Below are 18,348 nucleotides of genomic sequence, written 5' to 3' on the forward strand. Positions count from 1 at the left end.
GTGGAACCCTCACAAATGGGACTGTGCCTTATAAAAGATGCAAAAGAGAGCTCCCTAGCCCTTTCTGCCTACTGAGAAAACAAGAAAAAGTCTGTGACCTGGAAGAAGGCCCTCATCCAGCCATGCCAGTGCTGTGATCATGGACTTCTGGCCTCTAATACAGTGAGAAATAAACTTCTGTTGTGTATAAGCTACCCAGTTGTGGTATTTTGTTATAGCAGCCCAAACAGTCTAAGACTATACCTTTGTAACTACCACTCTGGCCAAGAAACAGAAATTGACTAGCCATCCTAGAAGTTTCTCTGTGTGCTCTTTCCCTCGCACAGCCCCCTCCCACCCATATCTAGTTTCCCAACTTTTATAATACTCATTTCCTTGGAGTTTTTATGGTTTTCAATCACTGAAGTGGGCATCCCTAGAACCTTACCCATTTTTGTTAACTTGAATTGTCTTATAAGTCTCTTTTTATATACAGGTGTTCCCTTCATCCCTTTCTATTCTTTACTATTTGTCTGTTGAAGAACTGAGCTGTTTGTCCTGTCCATTTTCTCACAGTATGAATTTTGCTGATTACGTATTCATGGCGTAATTCAAATATTCTATTTTTTCTATTTCTTGCAAACTGTCTTCGGGATCCAGAAGCTTGATAAAACTACCTTTTTATCCCTTTGGTAAGACTATAATTTTCATCTGAAGGCACTTATGGCTTGTTTTCACTCAGTTTTGATGTGTGCAGCCATTTGTGTTCAATGCCTAGATTCATTAATTCATTGGTGTTTGTGAAATAGTGATATCCTAATGTTTTTATTAGCTGAAATAAGTTTATAAGAAGACACAAACTTATTTACTATTTACCAAGTGGTATGGTTCACTTAGGTAGGGTGACATGAATGCTTGCTGTTTACCTTTCATTTGTTTTTAAGATAATGATTTGTGACTATAGTAGTTTCCTATGGCTGCTGTAACAAATTACCACAAACTTGATGCTTTAAAACAACATATATTTGTTCCCTTACAATGCTGGAGGCCAGAAGTCTGAAATGAGTATTATGGGGCTAAAATCAAGGTTTTAGCAGGGCCACACTCACTTCAAAGACTCTAGGTGAGAATCCCATGTCCAGGTGCTTCCTCCATCTTCTCTCTTTGACAATGTTTCCATCATATGGCCTTCTTATTTTCTGTCTGTAGTCAAATCTCCGTCTCCCTCATAAGAATACTTGTGATTATGTTTAAGACCCACCTGGATAATTGAGGATAATCTCCCCATCTAACTATTCTTTTTTTTTTTTTAATATTTATTTGTTTATTTGGTTGTACTGGGTCTTTAGTTGAGGCAGGCGGGCCCCTTAGTTGTGGCTCAAGGGCTCCTCAGTTGCGGCATGCATGTGGGATCTAGTTCCCTGACCAGGAATCGAACCCGGGCCCCCTGGATTGGGAGCACGGAGCCTTAACCACTGTGCCACCAGGGAAGTCCCACCATCTAACTATTCTTAATCACATCTGCAAAGACCCTTTTTCCACATACAGTAAAAATTGTATATCTCTGGAGGCCTACCACAGTGACCAATGAAATCTTTAAAAAATATTATTTAATATTATTATGAACTCACAAGTTTAAACATATCTGATTGGCTTCAATCTATTGTAATTTTTATACAAACTATGGCCAATTAGAGCCTCAGTTTGACTTCTGAATCCTTGTGACATGACCCTTGTAATTTCTGATTGTTTTTCTGCTATATAATACTTCAAGATGTTCTAGTATATTTTCTGCTGTAGACCTGGAATCAATCATATCTTGAAGAAGCCTTTATGGTTTCCTTCAAAAGAAAATGATATGTCAAAAGTATAGTCTGGAAGCTAGGGTTGCTATTTGCTACTGGTTGGTGATTTTTTTTTTTTTTTCCCCTAGGATTTTTCAAATTCAGGACTACAGGGTTTTTAATTAACCTTTTTTATTTTACATCTTTCTTTTCACACTGAGAATCCTTATTCTCAAGGTCACAAGTAATGATAGATTTAGAATATATCACAATTGCTCATTTGTTTTATCCTTATTTTTTATCCCATATTTAAGTATCTTAAATATGTTGTTCCATTTCTTCCTGCATAAAGCATTGCTGTTAAAAAATCTGATAATTTTGATGCCCTTCTGAAATATGTACTCTTTTGCCTAGATTCCCAATGATTTTTTTTTTCTTTTCCTTTAAAGTCCAATACCTTTACTAGAATATTTCTTGGTCTTAGTTCTTCTGGATATTCTCATGTAAAAGTGTGCTCTTTTAATGTATATTTCACAGTAATATTTTTCAGCAAGTTTTTAATATTTGTTCTATTCCCTAGATGTTCTTTTTTTAGGGACTCCTATATCTGTATGTTGAATCTTCTTTTTATAGCTTCAATATTTGTCATTTTCCCTCAAATCTTTTTTTATTTCTTCATTTTTTTTTTTTTTTAAAACTCCCTCCCTTTAATTTACTATTTCTTGTAAGGAATTATTTGTTGTATTTCTCTGTGTGTGTGTGTGTGTGTGTGTGTGTGTGTGTGTGTGTGTTAAGTGTTTTTCTTCTAATTTATTCTTCAGTTCTGAAATATTTTTTCTTTTATTTCTTTTTTGAGCTTTATTAGCTAATTTGAGTTTTTCTAATTCTAATTTTTGTTTTCATATCTTGTATTTTTTCATTAAGCAACATTAAGTCTCTTAGCTCATTTTGAAATGGTATGTTTGTTTGTATACACGTTGAGCATGTCTTTCTAGTATGTTTTCTTTGCCTGCAGGGTTATTCTGTTTCTTATTGTCATCTTTTCTTATAGTTACTTGTATGTTATTTGACTTCAATAGTTTTCCAATGTTCATTTTTACATGGATTTAATTTGCATAACTTCTTAGATTTGGTTCAGATAGCTTTTCTAACTTCCCATGAGCTCCCTTTTCTATAGTTTACTACATTAGTAAAACTATAATTGCTTGCTTGGTGCAGTTACCAGCTCTGTTTCCTTCGCCCTTTTCTCTGGATCTTCTTTTTCCTTCGTCTTAGTTGTTCCCATGCTGAACAAATTTGTGTCATCCCAGCAGTTTCTCTTCAGTATGAGACCTTGTACTTGAAGTGAGCCCTAGTCTCAGTTGTGAGAATTTATGGGAATGAACCAACTCTAAGACTTAGGTCTGATTACTGGAATATGCTACAACTCTCCCAGTTTTAGCTGCTGTTCTCAAATTGAATTGTCATGATTTCCAGTGAATAACTTTTAGCTCATGTGGGGTTTTTCTGTTCTCAGGTCCGTCAGATGTTCCTTGGCTTCACACTGCTTTCCCCTACATAGACACTGATAAGACACAAGTCTTGTGACTATTGTCCCACCTGCTTGTATTCTGGGGTTTGTGAGGACAGCCAGCCTGTTGTTTGTTTGTTTTTGGCTTTGTTATCTAGTTGCAATGTCTTTTTATGTGGGGATTCAAAAGATCTCAAACATATGCTACCATCTTCATTACCATCTTCTCAGAATCTCACACAGTTATTTAAGTGAGATGACTTAATATAAAAAAGTTATTTAGATGTTAAAGAACTAAAAGGCATAAAAAGAACTCTTGAATATCACAGAGCTAGAAACTGCAGGAAGCAACTACCATATCTAGATCTGGGAAAGCAAAGAAGTGTTTATTGCTTGGCTGGTGCTGGCATTTCTGAGTTCAGATGAGGGGGCTCATGGAGTTGGGCTCCAGCTCTAAGAGAAGCTGGAGCAACATTCGTGCTGGTTTCCCTGAGGGGGCATAATCAGCATGATATTTGAAAGACTGCAAACTACAGTCAACTGCTGCTGCTGAAAGGAAATGTTAGTGCCAGAGTGAAGCTTTATTGGGGTGATGCTAATAGGAACAAGGAGAAGATAGTAGGAAAAAGAAGAGTTTTTTTCCTCCTCCTTCTGTCCTGTGATCACCCTATACTTCCCCCTATTGCCAGAGCTTAACAGGGAGCAAGCTGACAAATCACAAGTGCAATTTCCAGAGTTCTAGTTCCAGCATCACAAAGCAAAATATACAAGGGTCAATTTGAAGCTGAGAGATAATACCTTAAAAACTGGCTTATAACTGTTCTATTCTCTTTGTAAACTGTGACCTTTATCACTGCATAATCTTTATCTTAATACGTTTAACCTTTTTATTTGATCTGATATGAATGTTGCCTTTCCTCCATTTTTTTGTATGCAGTTGTTTATCTCTTTTCCTATTTTTTATTTCCAATATTTCTTCACTGCTTTAAGTGTGTGTGTGTGTGTGTGTGTGTGTGTTTAGGAATACATTGATAGGTTTTGTTTTTATCAACTCAATCTGAGAATCTGTTTTACACAATGGGGAATTTAAACATTTGTTATGATTTATTCCTTTCACCTTATACTTTGTTTGCATTTTTAAACATTTTCCCTTTTTCCTTCTAAATATTTCCCTTACTAGTTCCCTCTCTGATCATTACTATTACTTATCTTGTTCCTCTTTATAATTAGCAAATTTTATTATACTTTTCCATTCAACTGGTGATTATCATTTTCATATACTCAACATGAAACCCATATGAAAGGGTTATATGAAAATAAGAAACCAATTAATTCTGTTTTTAGGTGCTCTGCTCCTTTACTGGATGAGCCCTTTAGAATACTTTTACTTCCCCTCTCCCCACCCCCCAACTGCTAGGATTTATGAGCATATTTTATTGATAATTACCTTTAGTTAGTCTATTATCAGGGATTCCTCACATATGCCACTTCTATTTCAAGAATCAACAGTCTGTACTCATATTCTACATACTCAGCCTGCATCTCTGTTTAGATTTCTCTTCAGGTAACAAATGTGTCAGAGCTCATCACTCTTTCATCTAGTCCATCTTCCCATGTCTTGAGGGCTGTATTTTCTTTCATTTGTTTGCTGTTTGATAACAGTCCTTTCCTTTACTATTTCTTCAGTTGTACTACTGAGTGATATATTCTATCAATCTTAGCATAGTTCCAAACAACTTTCTTTGAAATTGACAATTAAATGATATCTTAGTTATATTAGAGTTATTGGGTCATAGTCCTTTTTCTCAATATAAATGATACTAAATTTTCCTCTTGCTTCTCACATTGTAAGTAAAAGGTGGTCTGATTATTTTTCCTTCATGATTTATTCTTTTTTTTTTAAACCTTTATTTATTTATTTATTTATTTATTTATTTATTTATTTATTTATTTAGGGCTGTGTTGGGTCTTCGTTGCTGCACACGGGCTTTCTCTAGTTGCGGCGAGCGAGGGCTACTCTTCGTTGCAGTGGGCAGGCTTCTCACTGCGGTGGCTTCTCTTGTTGCGGAGCATGGGCTCTAGGCAGTGTGCTTTTCAATAGTTGTGGCACGCGGGCTCAGTAGTTGTGGCTCACGGGCTCTAGAGCGCAGGCTCAGTAGTTGCGGCACATGGGCTTAGTTGCTCCGCGGCATGTGGGATCTTCCCGGACCAGGGCTTGAACCCGTGTCCCCTGCATTGGCAGGCGGATTCTTAACCACTGTGCCACCAGGGAAGTCCATGATTTATTCTTTTTCCAAGGAAGACAGACATTTTTCTTTATCCTTGGAACTTAGAAATTTAAGATTATTTCTAATATGTCCATAACAAGATAGCATTAAAAGTCAGCATGTGAATAAAGAAAGTTGAAACCTCAACAAAATGACAGGTCCTTAAGATATTATTGAGTAGATTCTATGACCCTTTCTAATTGCATGATATTGGCATATCTTTCAGGTAGTCATTTTTGTTTGCTAATTTGTGACTGCTGATATTTCCTTTCTCACTGTCACTGAGGTCCTTTCTTCCCTTTTGCCTATAATGCAATTCTTGGAATTGGGCTTTCATTGTACTGCTGTGTAATATAAACCATGATAATTCTGATGTATTAAGACATTAGCTATGGTTGCTTTGCTATAGCTGATGGGAACTCCCCTCCTTTTCTGCAATGTCATTCTTAGTAAATAACAAAGTCTTATTTAAAATTTGGAGTCTATGGTCTTATTTTCCACAACAATGTTTTCATTCATCAATCCTGCCTGAGTGAGATCTTTTATTCTGCAGATGAATGTCTTTCTCCAGTTCAGGAACATTTTTTCTATATTTTTTTATATGAAATGCTACTCCATCTTTTACTCTTCCTCCCTTTGGAACTCCTGTTACTCACTGTTGGTCTTATGTGTCTTTCAGTTCTCTGATCTTGTCTTTTATGCTTTCCATCTACTCTTGTATTTTTGTTCTGTGCTCTCAATTTTCCTCCATTTGATGTTTCATACTATTAATTCTGATATATGATTTATGTGCTGAGTTTTTGGTTTTTTATGTGCTGAGCTTTAAAGTTCAAAAATTATGATTCAAATCCTTGGGTTGGGATAGCATGAGATAGGGATACTAGTTAATGTGCTCCTAAAATTTCCAGGCTAAAGACTCAGGCCTGAAATAAGCATATAAAATCAGCAGAAATGAAGGCGTAATAAATTGTGTTAGTTCGCTGGGGCTGCCATAATAAAATACCACAGACTGGGTGGCTTTAACAACAGACATTAATTTTCTCAAAGTTCTGGAGGCTGGACGTCTAAGATCAAGTGCCAACAGTATTGATTTCCTCTGAGGCCTCTCTCCTTGATTTGCAGATGGCTGCACACTTGCTGCCTCTTCACATGGTCTTTTCTCTGTGTGTGCACACCCCCTGGTGTCAGTTTTTGCGTCCAAATTTCCTCTTCTATAAAAGCAAATGACTAAGGCCAAAAATAGCTTCTCTTATGTCAAGAAAGCCATGCCTGGTTCTCTTTCTCCAAGGATTCCCCCACTACCCTATCTGCTTCACTTTCAGTCTTACCTCCCCAGAACACCAGTCAGATTGGATTAGGACCCACACTAATGTCCTCATTTTAACTTAATTATATCTTTAGAGACCTTATTTCCAACTACAATTATACTCTGAGATACTGGGGATTAGGATTTCAACAGATGAATTTTGGAGAAACACAATTCAGCCCATAACAGCTGTCACTGTAAAAGTAAATACTTGCTGTTTATTCACATCAACTAATTCCTGTATCAACTAGGTTTCCAACAATTCAATTCAATTCTGACACCAACTCCCAGAGTTAGCATCAGGATCCACAGGTGTCTCGGTTCCACAAGAGTGCCCCCACTAGAGACACTGGCCACAAATGGGGTGCCAAAATACTTACATTTCTGCTCAGCAGACTAAACATTCAAGGGTTCCCTCAGCCCTCTCAATAGGTTTGGTAACTCACTAGAACAACTCACAGAACTTAGGAAAGCATTTACTTATGACTACTGGTTTATTATAGAAGATATCATTCAGGAACAGTCAAATGGAAGAGGTGTGTAGGGCAAGGTATGGGGGTAGTTGTGTGAAGCTTTCATGCCTTCTCTGGATGCATTACTCTCCCAGCACCTCAGTGAGCTTACCAACTGAAAAACTCTCCAAACTCCATTGACGAGGGTTTTTAAAGGAGGTTTCATTACCTGGGCATGATTGATTAAATTATTGATAATTGGTAAATAACTCAATCACCAGCCCCTCTCCCTTCCTGGAGGTTGGAGGGTAGGGCTGAAAGTGTAAGCAGACAGGGTAGGAGGTCCCAGAGAAAGAGAATCAGGCATGACTTTTTAGACATAAAAGAAACCATTTTTGGCCTAAGTCCTTTTGTGATCTAAGCCTGGCCACAATGTTTGCCCTTGAACAGGTCTCAGTAATTAATGATCTTAAGAGAAGTGAGGCAATGTAGGAACAAAGGAAAAGCAGTCAAGAAACAATAGTTCAGGGATAAAACAGAGTCCTAGTTCCTCCTCAAGGGATATACAGAACACTCTGATACATATCTTTGAGTTCCACAGGAACTAAGGCCCACACCCAGCTGGAAGACACTAACCCACGCTGAGACGTCAGACTGGTGGAACCCAAGGAATGATGATGTTGACCTTTTCTGACCCTCATGACTTTAATCAACTAAAGCTTGGACTTGGTCAACCTTTGCTCCAGTTCAATGCTAAATTCTCCTCTGCTTAAGCCCCTTCATGAATATGCATACACTGCCCAAGCCCCTTCATGAATATGAATGTACCCTTAGCTTAAAACTTCCTCAGTTTTGTTTGGGGAGACAATGCTTTGGGAAAGATCCCCGGTGTTCTCGTTACTTGCTGCAAGTAATAAATCCTTACCCCGCTCTTTGGCTTGGTTGCGTCTTTTGGCACTCACTAAAAGGCGAACCTGTTTTCAGATAACAAAAGTTCCGAGCTTCTAATCACTGATTGGTCTTTCTGGTGACCAGAACCCATCCAGAAGCCATCTAAGGGCCTGCCTTACCACTAAGGAAGTTCCAGAAATTTTGATTTTGTGAGAGAAACTGGGGACAAAGACCAAATATTTTTCTATTGCACATTTATGCAAAAAGGTGACACACTGGACTGCAAGATGCTTTTGAATCCTTGATGAATACAGAGTGGGAAAAATGCCATTTAAATGTTATAAGCATGTCTGCCTTTTAAGAGGTTAACTTTACCTTTAGATTGCATCTTTGTTCTAAGAAAGCCACAAAGTGGGCCTGTAAAGTAAATCAAGTCATCTGTCTATTGTTCCTGAGAAAACCACAAGAATCTTGAATGTAAATATCTTAGAGCAGTTAAGAGTTTTGTTTTGTAAATCAAATGTACCTAGGTATCAGGTTTCTACAAGTTTTGTGGCTTCCTTGGCAAAAGTATCCTTTTCTGTTTGGATCTGGATCACCCTGTGTATTATTTTTGTCCTCTTTCTTTGAACAGTTGTAGGAACTCTAGTATTGTAAAAGAAAAAAAACTCTAAGAAGAGAAAGCTGACTGGAAAGGTGACACTAGAAATCAGTTGCAAACTCAGCCAACTTTAGAGACCAAGCAGGTGGCATAAATGTGTGTGAAACTGTTCATTCTAAAACTATATTTAGTGGTGAGTAGTTTAGGGGTAAAACTGGAAAGTTTGTGCCTTCTCAAGGAATTTAATTTCAAAAAATTTTTTGAAACACTCTGAAGTAAGTTTAGTTTCCAGCTATGGTGGAGTAAGAGGGACCAGATTTTATCCTCCTGCCATAACAAACAGAAAATTGGACAAAATATATGAAACAATGGTTTTCAGACTCTGGGCAATGTCAGCACAGGACAGTGATCACTGACCCTGTTAAAAAGGAAATAAGGAAGGTAAGCCCTATTTTGCCCAAGCTTATTTCTGGAGTTTCCAGGTTGCATCATATGAAAGGGTACCCAAGCAGAAATCAGCAGTCACACTAAATTAGGGAACTGGAGTTTGGTGTTTAAGGATGCCAAGTTTTCTATAATTTGCAAGATATAATGATGTTGAGGAGATATAATAATGTATAGAAAGCACTGCAGAGATCTGTAGAAGGCTGACCTAGAGTCTTGCTGAGGATTAACCTGCACATTGCGCTGTGACTTTTAATAATATCTGTGGAATTTGAAAGTAATTTTTAAAATAAATTTTTTCTTAGTATTTTCTCTGAAATTTCCTTTGAAATTACTTCCAGTTTTAAGAGAGAAAACAATGTAAAGAAAATGTAATTCATTGGTAGTCATTTTGGTACAAACAAACATTCCAAAAAATGAATAAACATACATGTTACGATTTATTGATTTTTATAGGAAAGTTTTTACTATTTACTATTGGTCATTGCTTTGGTATTTAAGACTTTAACACTGAACTAGTTTTTCTCTCTTGATTGAAGATTACTTAACTGTTTTTTAAATTGTCTTTCATTATCTACAGTTCCATACTAAGTACTAGTGTCTTAAAGACTTGGGAATCAAAACCCAATCCAACAAAGAATTAAAATCTGCCCTTGGGAATTCCCTGATGGTCCAGTGGTTAGGACTTTCACTGCCAGGGCCCAGGTTTGATCCCTGGCAGGGAAACTAAGATCCCGCCAGCCGCGCAGTGTGGCCAAAAATAAAATAAAATAAAATCTGCCCTTATATAGAGTTTAAAGCTTCTTTTAAAATACATTCTAGGACGTCAATTACTGTATTTACTACTGAGTCTGCAAACTAATAGCTGCAATTAGGTACTACCTTATGTTAGAATGATATAACATTTATAAATACATAAATTATTTTTACATTTCAGTTTAATCCACTAAGTTGCTATTTTTACTTTGTCAACAAGTTCTAATAATTTTTTTTATCATTAATTAGATCACTACACATGTTTTACTTATACAATTATTTCAGTTCTATTTTCTAAGTATCAGGCAAATCTTCAAGGAAGCTTAGTTATAATAAAGGAATATGTAACATTTCTAATCCCTTTGATGTGATTTAAGATTTTAATCCCTGACTTTGAAACTGAGCAGGATCCTTCCGGCCCCTCCCAGGTACAAAAACCCCTCCATGTCTCCTGGTTCTTGTTTGCAGAAAAAGACTTTAGTCTCCTAGGCCTTCCCTGAGTTCCAAAGAGCAGACTCAAATAGTTACTAATTAGGGAAGTTAGGGGACGCAGAAACAAAGGAAAAACAGTAAAGTAAGAAAAGTAATGATAACCTAAACCAGTGGTCCCCAACCTTTTTGGAACCAGCGACCAGTTTTGTGGAAGACAATTTTTCCATGGACCGGGGTGGGGGCATGGTTCAGGGAGTAATTTGAGCAATGGGGGGAGGGATGGTTCAGGAGGTAATGCGAGTGATGGGGAGCGATGGGGAGCGGCAGATGAAGCTTCCCTTGCTTGCCCGCTGCTCACCTCCTGCTGTGCAGCCGGGTTCCTAACAGGCCGCAGACAGGTATCGCCTGGGGGTTGGGGACCCCTGGCCTAAACAATAGTTCAGTGAAAAAGAAAAAGAGTTCTAGTTCCTCCTCCAGGGAGATACATAACGATCTGATGCATATCTTCCAGTTGTTGTGCAGAAACTAAGACCCCCTACCCAGGTGGAAGAAGGTGGACTACATGCTGACCACAAGCACATAGACCCCAGACTGGCTGAAACCAGAAGGCTGACGGTTAAGATTCCTGAAAGGTCATGCTGTTACCTCACCACCAACCAATTAGAAGACAATCCCTGAGCTGCAACCCTCATCCCAAATGTTGCCTTTAAAATCCCTTCCATGAGAGCCATTGGGGAGTTCGGGTCTTTTGAACATGAGCTGCCTTTTCTCCTTGCTTGGGCCCCTGAAAATAAATGCTGTAGTTTCCTTAACCACAACCTGGTGTCAGTAGATTGGCTTTGCTACAAGGCAGGCAAGCAGACTCAAATTCAGTTCAGTAGCAACTTCTCAAAACATAACCAGAGCTTTACTATTTCCTGGAAGAAAAAAAAAAAAAAGGGGGAAAAAAAGGGATAAAGCATCAGATTGTTATGTATATCCCTTGAGGAGGAACTAGGACTCCTTTTTTTCACTGAACTGTTGTTTAGGCTATCATTACTTTTCTTGCTATACTGCTTTTCCTTTGTTTCTGCATCCCCTCCACTTTCTACAGAAAGTATAGGGCAGCATAAGAAGTACAGAAAAGTAGTAGATGATCTGTCAAATTGGAGAGACCAGTGAATCAATTATATCTCTATTGTGAACTCATAGTTCTACTGGCCTTACTCTGTAATTAGATTATACTGGATAATAAGACATCTCTACAGTTAGTTCCTGTGACATAGTGATTTATAATAAAAAATACATATTTGCCTTTGGTTCCTGGCCCATAGTTCCAAACCCTTGTAATTTCCTGAGCAGAGAGCAATGTGAGCACCTTTTGTTACAATATTTGGTCTTTTGTCCTCAGTTCCTTAAATCACTTCAGAGCCATCAAGGTGAAGTGGGTGTCTTGTTATTCATAACAAGCCCCCTTCCACCACAGCTGGCTTTTGTTAATGAGGTGACTTTTGGAGAGCACCTAAGGATGCCGCTGGTTGCCAGGGGAAACAATTTGAATATAGGATTGGAACTTTCAGTCCCTCTCCGTGATGACGGGAGAGGCAAGAGGAAAGGGACTGGAGGTGGAATCAATCACCTATGGCCAATAATTTAATCAACTGTGCCTATGTAATGAAGCCTCCATAAAACCCCAAAAGGATGGGATTCAGAGAACTCCTGGGTTGGTGAACATGTAGAGAGTCGGGAGAGTGGCACACTTGGGGAGGGCATGGAACCTCTGAGCCCTTTGCCCATACCTTGCCCTATGCATCTCTTCTATGTGGCTGTTCCTGAGTAATATCCCTTTATAATAAACCAGTAATCTAGTGAGTAAAACGTTTCTCTGAGTTTTGTGAGCCACTCTCACAAATTAACCAAACCCAAGGAGGGCATATGGTAAGAAGCATAGGTGATAACCTGGACTTACACGACCGGCTTCTGAAGTGGGAGGGGGAGTCTTGTAGGATGGACCGCTTAACCTGTAACCCAAAGAGGGGGTCGAGGGAACCTCTGATTTGTAGCTGGTTATCAGAAGCACAGGTAACAACGTGGGCTCACAAATTTCTTCTGAAGTAAACGGCAGTCTTGTGGGACTAAGTCCTTAACCTGTGGAATCTGATGCTCTCTCCAGACGTACAGTGTCAGAATTGAGTCAAATTGTAGGATATCCAGCTGGTGTCAGATAATTGCTTATTGATGTGGGGAATGCCCTCCCATACACATACACCACACACACAGGAAGTGGTGACCAGAATCTTTAGGTCCCCAAAATGGGATTCTTAATTATTTACCTACAGGGTTTATAAACCCTTTTATAAGGAAAAAACCCAAAACGTCGACCTATATCAACCACATAATTTTGAAAACTAAATACACATTACATTTGATACCCAAGTGCAAAACATAAATGGCCTTCCTCAGCTGTGGCTGACCTTTATAACGGGCACAGCCATTAGGCTGAAGACTACGGCAGATCTTTTACCTATACATGTGGTTTCCGTGAAGGGATCCTTACTTAGAAAGAAGTCCGAGCGTTAGCTACCCAGAAGATTCTGTTGCTCTGAAAAGGGCAGTTGTGGTTCTCCCAGCTTTCTGGCATGCTTGCTTAAAAAGAGCAATGGGCTGCAGCTGCCATCATCCAGCAGAGGTGGCAGGAACGTCAGTTGCGTAAGCCAGTAGATTCAGAGGGGTAGGAGACATAAAATGTGAGGCTTATGAGGAAAAGAGACTGTCAAGGGAAAAAGAAGCAAAATTATCCTAGTGCACAAAACCTACTCTCCTAAGAGTGCTATCAATGCAAAGATAATGTCTATAGCTATAGGAATTTCTTCCTTATTTATGAATCTTTAACATTTACTTATATCTCAGTATTTCTCAAACATGTAATAAAGTTAATATGTATGTACCCGTCTCTCCACTGGACTCTGAAAACCCAAACCCTCAGAATCTTGTACTTGGGTGGAATTGAATAAGAGGCACTTCCAGTATGTATGCCAACTCATAAAGTAGATAATAATAATGTGAATTTACATAAGTTTTGGTTTAACTTTTCAAAAGATCTTAACAACTGGGTGTGTTAGTGATCTCTCATTGAAATGGTGTTAATTTTTTTGTCTTTGCATATCTTACTTTCTCTGCTGAAAAAAACTGGGAAAAAAACAGAAGTAATAAAAATTTACTAAGAGAAAATGTGCCTCTCTGGATTAGCGTAGTCAAGGTAGAAAACTCTTATGTAACACTACATGTTAATCTGAATTAATATACATCAATAATTATAAATTGCAGTTGCAGTTGAGCTAATTTGAATTATTCGGACCAAGTCAGAAAACTATATGATTCAATTATCTCAAACAAAGTGATGGTTTTAAAGTTTATTAGTTTGAGAAGTCTATTTTTTACCTCCAACGAAGCTAACTGTTTGATATTAAACCTGTCCTAAAAAACACCTGTGTATAGTGTCATTGATTTAAAATACAATAAAATGTGCTTAAAATTCTACTGAAATACCGAACAGCTTTTAACTACAAAACCTGTTCTTACGGTACATCTAATATACATAAATGAGATAATTAACATTACTTAGTATTAAGAGTTACAGTTAACATTGTCAAGTGTTTGAATTTTAGGTATTGGAGTTGGAAACAGGGAAAAGACCCCATCATTTTGTGGGAAAATGACATAGGTCTTTTAATTAGACTGAAAGTAATATATATTATTATTATTCATATTTTGATAGGTAGCTACAGGTTTCAACAGCTAAATTAAGCTTAGAAACACAAATGTGGCACTGAAGTAAATGGACATGGAAAATTTTACGTGTATCTTCCTCATTCTTTTCCTCTCAATCTCCCCCATCTCAGTAAACAGTATCTCTTCCAGTAGTTTGGGACAAAAACTATGCAGTGATAGCTGATGCTTTTCCTTCTCTCACATCCAAACCTTGAGTAAATTCTGTTACATCTGTCTTCGGAATATAACCAGAATGTTCTTACCAGCTTCCTTGCTATCAGCTGTCATTTCTAGTTTGGATTATTACAATAATATTTAATCCTAAAGTGTTCATTGCTTCAACTGTTCATCCATCCACCCATCCAACAACTACTAATAAACAACCACTTATATCAGACACTGTTTGGGGTACTTAAGTACACAGAGAATTGCCCCTTTGGCCTTTACAAAAGGAATAACTCTTATCCATCCTAAATTTACTATGATGCATTGTCCCAGGACAAAACTACCAGGGGACTAAACAGTCAATAATGAGAAAATTAATGACTCAGTAAGGAATCATTTTCCAAGTCGAGATTCCAATGCTTTGCTTCTAAACCAGACTAAACTGGAGAATCTAATTGATATGTCATTAAGAATATTCTGATAGATCACTATCTGTAATGATTTTTGGCATACAACATTGAAGGAATAAAAAGAATTGAATGACATCACTTTATAACATTCTTTTTACTCCTCTCAACTTAAATGAACAAGACGTTTTGGCCTTTACATCTCTAAAACTGAAAAAGAGAAAAAGAATGTACGTTGAACTCTGTCAGATTACAGCAATAAATAATACTCATCCATGAAAATTTTACCTAAATGATAAAAAAACCCAATCTCTTAAGAAATGTATTTCAATAAAATATTACTTTTTATAATACTCAAAATTGTGACATTTATACTTTGATCAGCTGTATACTAATAACAGTTGTGATGATAAAAAATTTCTCTGAATTGACAACGTTCAGAACATTATGATCACAAGATATGCAATAAATGTAAATATACAAACTTTTTTTGCTGCAGAAAAGAATAACCAATAAAACTTTCATACCTAAAACCTACTACCTAACAGTGGCATTTTGTAGGTTAAGGGTTTCTCAATAGTATAGCACTATTGACATTTTGGGCTGGTTAATTCTTTGTTGTTGGGAATTGCCTTGTGCAATGTAGGATGTTTTGCAATATCCCTGGCCTCTCCCCACTAGATGCCAATAGCCCCTACTCCCTAGTTATGACACCAAAAATGTTTCCAGATATTGCCACATGTCCCCCCACCCCACTGAGAGGCAATATTCCCTAACTGAGTGCCACTGCTGTAGGGAATATAATAGCAATGTAATGTAAAACTTTATCAAAGAGCTAGTTCATTTTTTAAAAATATATGATGGGTATCAAAATACTATATTTAATCCCATTGCATACATTTAAAAGAGTGATTGTAAAATTACATTTTATGATGTACTGGAAATTACATTATTTGTCATTATTTGAACTTATGGGGAGGAACTCTGGATGTTAGCTCACAATCCATTAGCCAAAAGCATTCAGTAATTCATAGATAGCTGGGTAATGTACATTAACATTCATTTACAGATCTTTTCCCAAACCCTAATAGGTACCTTAGAACACTTTTGAGTTTATCTCATATAGCTCTAAGCCTTTTTTTTCCCCTTGAGGAATGTATTAAGTTCTTGAAGACTATCTTTCTTTGTAAAAGTCTAGAAAACTTAACTGAAAGAGTATCAAGGCTTTTAAACACATGTAATATATTTAGATACAAATATTTTTCAAAATTCAACTTACATAGGCTAGTAATCTCTTTTACTTCCATTCTTCAAATAATGCCTATACAATTACAAAGATTTGGAGACTGAAAATAGCTTAAGAACTCCAAAGATCTTTTCTATACATAGAAGCAGTACTTCCTTAATCCTGCTACAAGGCCCCTAAATAGTGTCTCACTGCGCCTCAATCCTCCCAGCTTAATCACTGGCAAAAGTGCCAATGGAATCATTCATTCTAAATAAAAATATAAAAATGTATGTAGTGCTTTTATTGTTTTAAAGCAATTCCACATAAATTATCTACTATTAACTGAACACATCTAAATGACAGGTAGAAAAGATGTTAGGGATAAGAAATTTGCATTTAGTAATAACTTGCCTAGTTTACAATTCAGCAGAGCTGACATCTCCAGACCAATCGCACCAAACTCTTTTCTTACGAAATCCTCATTTGAGCTATTGCTCATAATTTTACATTTTATGAAGTTTTGGGATGCTTTGAAGGTAAGTTAAATCCAATTACTGCCAAAGGCTTCAAAAAGTCCTTAGCTTTATCACATTTCTCAAACACTTTGCACAGGGTTTGTACAAATTGGAAGACTAAATTGTCCAACTTGTCTGTAGTCAATGTAACACCATTTAAAAGTCACTTCTGTGTTGAATACATTTATTAAATTGTACAAAGGTGTTTTTTTTTCCTTTTTCAAAGGTTGAATTCTTATATCATGAAGGTCAAAACACTGACTTCAACAGTACTTCTCAAGAGAATGGCTCTGCCTTTTACAATTAAACAGCTATTGAGAACAACACAGAAAAATGAATTTGATAATCCGGTATAGATGTTTCTCATTAAGCCTTCCAGAGTTGATGTATACAGGCCAGTTAATGGTTCTTCTAAAAATCACTGTCCAATCCCTATCATTAACTCAGTTAAAACCCAGATATTTAATATCACATCAGGAATCACTTGTCCATCAGAAAAACAACTAGTCCTCTTTTTAATTATTCTAGCGCTAAAACTGAAAAGCATTATAATTGCATATTCCAGCTACTGTAGAGTCTGGGTCCCCTAAAACTTCTACCAAAACAAGGCGCTGTAGTTCAGCATTTCCCAGTTATTTTTGCAGTTGTGGCGTGAATCTGAGCCAAGGTGCCCGTATGGCGCACCAGGCGGCCCCGGGTCCCCATGGCTACCGCCACAGCAACGCGTCGCGTCCCGCAAGGCAGGCCCCAGCTCATGGGGAGGGGGGAGGGCGACCGCCCGCGCTTCAGGGACGCTCAGGGGAGGCGCCGGGACACTGTCTTCCCCGACTTGAAGGAAACGGCTTCAGGGCCGGGCTGGGAAAGCTGGCGGGGAGCAAGCCAAATGCTCGTCCCTGCTTCTTCGCAATGGCTAGGACAGAACTCCCGGCGACACCAGGCCGCGTCAGTTCCCTCTACATCTTTCTTTCCCTTTTTTATCACGGTGCCTTGCAGACTTCGTTTTTTCCGTGCCCACGCAGAATAATTTAAGATGCCTCCACAAACGTGACAGACGCCAAAGGTGAAGCCCCCGAACAGTCCCGCCAAAACTCACGCCTTTTCCCTCGTTTTCTCCGCAGGGCCGCCCGCGAGTGAGAGGTGTGCGGGCCCAGGAGGGGACTCCAGCTCGCGCCGCGGCCTCGCTTCACCCCGCCCCCGGGCGCGCGCCCCACCCGTATAAGGCTCGTGGGGCACGCCGCTCCGCCCACCTTGCCTCCAGCCCGCGCGCGCGCGCGCGCGCCGGGCGGAGGCAAGGGGTTGCAATAGGTTTCCGCAGTTTCTATTTTTTTTTTTTTTTCCCCCTTAGAAGACTGTTTCCACAATGGCCAAAAACAGGCCCCAGTAAAAGTCAACAATCATAAAAGAATAACTGTTGCTAAAAGTAATTTCAGCACAGGAGCTCGCGAGTTTACCCCGCCTCCAAAAAAGCTCGAGCTCCGCCCCCATGGAGCCGCCCCCCCGAAAGCCGCCCCTGGGAGGCCGCGCTTACGCTTTCCGGGCGGTGCGCGACGCGCTCGCTCCGCCCTGCCAGCCCCGCCCTCCGGCCCCCCTCTCCCTCCCTCAGGAGAGCCAGCGCGCACGAACTGGGGCATGCGGCGTCAGGGACGCGGGGGCACCTCATCCTTCCCACCTTCCTACACTGTTGCTACTTTTCGATGTGAGACATTCCAGCTTCTCATCCCCTTCCGTGAGTCCCTCCTTTCCTCTTATTAGAGACCCCATTCGCTCGACGGGCGGCCACCGGCGCAACAGCTTTCGCGCCCCAAGCAAGAAGAGCGCGTGCGCGCACACGGGCGGACGCGGGCGCGCGGCCGTCGGGTCC

The 18,348-nt window shown here is 38.9% G+C and overlaps 1 protein-coding gene across 18 annotated transcripts in view; it reads right to left on the reverse strand.

Annotated features, from left to right (window-relative positions):
- The window catches only part of SLC9A9 (solute carrier family 9 member A9), a 683,127-nt gene extending 665,153 nt beyond the window's left edge, over positions 1 to 17,974 (reverse strand). For 9 of the 18 annotated variants that reach the window (XM_082461220.1, XM_082461219.1, XM_082461236.1 and 6 more), the window contains exons 1-2: positions 16,384 to 17,972; positions 12,926 to 13,171 (exon numbers count right to left, since the gene is read on the reverse strand). The gene's annotated coding sequence lies outside the window, so the exon portion shown is untranslated. Of the gene's footprint in view, positions 1 to 12,925; positions 13,172 to 16,383 lie in introns of all 18 variants that reach the window. The other 9 variants (XM_082461222.1, XM_082461225.1, XM_082461226.1 and 6 more) reach the window with 4 other exon arrangements.
- Between the last annotated feature and the right edge of the window lie 374 nt (positions 17,975 to 18,348).

The sequence above is a fragment of the Balaenoptera physalus genome (assembly GCF_965194825.1).
Source record: "Balaenoptera physalus genome assembly, chromosome: 4".
In the NCBI taxonomy this organism is placed as follows: domain Eukaryota; kingdom Metazoa; phylum Chordata; class Mammalia; order Artiodactyla; family Balaenopteridae; genus Balaenoptera; species Balaenoptera physalus.